The sequence below is a fragment of the Molossus molossus genome, unplaced genomic scaffold, assembly GCF_014108415.1.
Source record: "Molossus molossus isolate mMolMol1 unplaced genomic scaffold, mMolMol1.p scaffold_m16_p_7, whole genome shotgun sequence".
NCBI classification, from domain to species: Eukaryota; Metazoa; Chordata; class Mammalia; order Chiroptera; family Molossidae; genus Molossus; species Molossus molossus.
In genome coordinates this window covers 67,503,671-67,506,041 of record NW_023425401.1, presented here as the reverse complement: position 1 = coordinate 67,506,041, position 2,371 = coordinate 67,503,671, and the positions used below count along the sequence as shown (strand labels likewise).

Below are 2,371 nucleotides of genomic sequence, written 5' to 3'. Positions count from 1 at the left end.
CTGGCCATTTATCTGGCCGCTCTGAGGAGCAACTAAGATATTAGCTATAAAAGTAGTGATTTCATATACCTGTTCGGTTATTTTACATCTGTCACTCTTCTCATGGCTATAATAATGGAGACTGGATGAGACCAAGGTTAAATATAACCCCACTCAAATCCAAATAACATGCTACCTGGGGCTGCAGTAACGGAAGCTCTGTACACCCTAGTTGGGAAAGGCTGTGCTGGTGGAGCCCGAGATATAGGGGTGACCTACCATCTATTCTTCAGGGTTCTGATGACTCCACTCCAGACAGCTGCATGAAGAGGTCCCCAAGCTCTGTCATGTAAACATCTTCAGTGTTGGAGACATGCTGTCTTTCTCAGTTCTCGATGAAATTCCAGAACCACACTGAATTGAAGAACCTCAGGGTGCCTTCAGAACTGAGCTGTTTCCGAGGTTTCTCAGGATCTGCAAGCCGCCCATCAGGGTATGCATGGCGATAAAGACATTTGTTTCCAAATGGGAAGGTCCCCTTGCCTTGCTCGAAGTACTTACAAGCTTATTTCCCCATACCCTGTTTGAAAGCTTCGATCAACTCATTCTTTTTATCCTGATCTTCTACCCAATACACACTTGGAATTACAAACTCTGATATTACACGACATTCTGGACAAGACTTAATGATTGGGTTCTTGAACTGCTTGGCACACCCCCACTGTCGGATGCAGTACAAGCAGTATGTGGGATTGGAGTTGGAGAGAATCCCAAATCTCCTCTCAGACAGAAGCCTTCTCAAGGATCACTTCTATGAAGATACTGCACACTTTGTCCTGACTTGCCTGGAAGGCAAAGGCTTTTCCCATCTCATGTTCAAATGTTGACATGCAGAGCTTCTCGTGAGCTTTCCTTTGCTCTGGGTCAAAAGGGTGCAGGACTTGTAACCTACAGTTTTCACACATTTCCCTGTGCAGGTATACACAAGCATCCCAAAATCGGACTCTCCGGCGGCCACATAGGGGACAGCTGCTGCTCGCTGCTGTAGGAACTGCTGGCTTCTAAGTGATCGAGGCCACTCCTGATTGCATCCAGGTAGGAAAGCGGCTTTATCTCTGGACTGCTTTGGGTGTTACTGATTCCTGGATTACTCACCACACTGGGGCAAGCCTTTTCTTCAGCCATGCCAGAGAGATTTCGGTCTCTAATTACCAATGTTCTTTTCTCACGTTTCCCAGGTTCATGTAAGTTAGTTTTCACAATAGGTGCAGTGAGGTCGGAAGGAGGGTGAGGACTGTGGAAGCCCGGGGAGGGCACACTGTGGAGCACGGAGCCCACAGCACCACCAGCTGTAGCAGAGGGCCTTGAGTGATTATATTTGCAATGGGTTCCATAGGCGCAGTAGCCCTTCTTATAGTACTTGCAGATAGATGGTGGATGGCTTGCTGTTGGCCAAGTCATGTGAGAACAGGCATTGGTTTCCTTCCTGACCACACCATGCTTAAAATTCCTGCAAGTGACCTGCTTGGTGCTCATTGTCTTCAGGCTACAGGGCATAATCACGCTATCTCCTCTCGCTCTAGCCACCTCAGTCACTGCCTCAGCCCTGCCCCTCCCTCTGCCCATATTTTAATTGGGTTCTTTGTCTTCCTTTTGTTGAGTTGTATGAGTACTCTCTATATTTTGGAAATGAACCCGTTATCTGATATATTATTGGTAATGATGTTCTCTCACACAGTGGGTTGCCTTTCCATTTTGGTGGTTGTTTCTTTTGCTGTGCAGAAGCTTTTTAGTTTGATATAGTCCCATGTGTTCATTTTTTCTTTTGTTTCTGTTGCCTTAGGTGATGTAACAGTGAAAATTATGTGGTGTGTGATATCCAAAATTTTATTGCCTACATTTTCTTCTAGAATTTTTATGGATTCACACAGGTCACATTTTAAGTCTTTTATAAATTTTGAGTTTATTTTTGTGTATGGTGTAAGTTGATGGTCTATTTTCTTTTTTTTTTTTTTAATGTAGCTGTCCAATTTTCCAACACCATTTATTAAAAAGGCTTTCTTTACTCTATTGTATGCTCTTGCCTCTTTTGTCAAATATTAATTAGAATAATGTCTTGGGTCCATTTCCGGGTTCTCTGTTTTGTTCCATTGGCCTATGTGCCTGTTCCTGTGCCAGTACCAGGTTGTTTTGATTACAGTCACTTTGTAGTATAACCTGATATCTGGTATTGTGACCCCACCTACTTTCTCCTTCTTTTTAAAGATTGTTGTGGCTATTTGGGGTCTTTTTGGTTCCATATGAACTTTTGAAGTATTTGTTTTAGTTCTGTGAAATGTGTTCTTGGTATTTTGATGGGGATTCCATTGAATCTATAGATTGCTTTTGATAT

The 2,371-nt window shown here is 43.4% G+C and overlaps 1 pseudogene; it reads right to left on the bottom strand.

Moving 5' to 3' along the window:
- Window positions 1–268: 268 nt before the first annotated feature.
- LOC118620469 lies at window positions 269–1,515 on the bottom strand (annotated as a pseudogene).
- Between the last annotated feature and the right edge of the window lie 856 nt (window positions 1,516–2,371).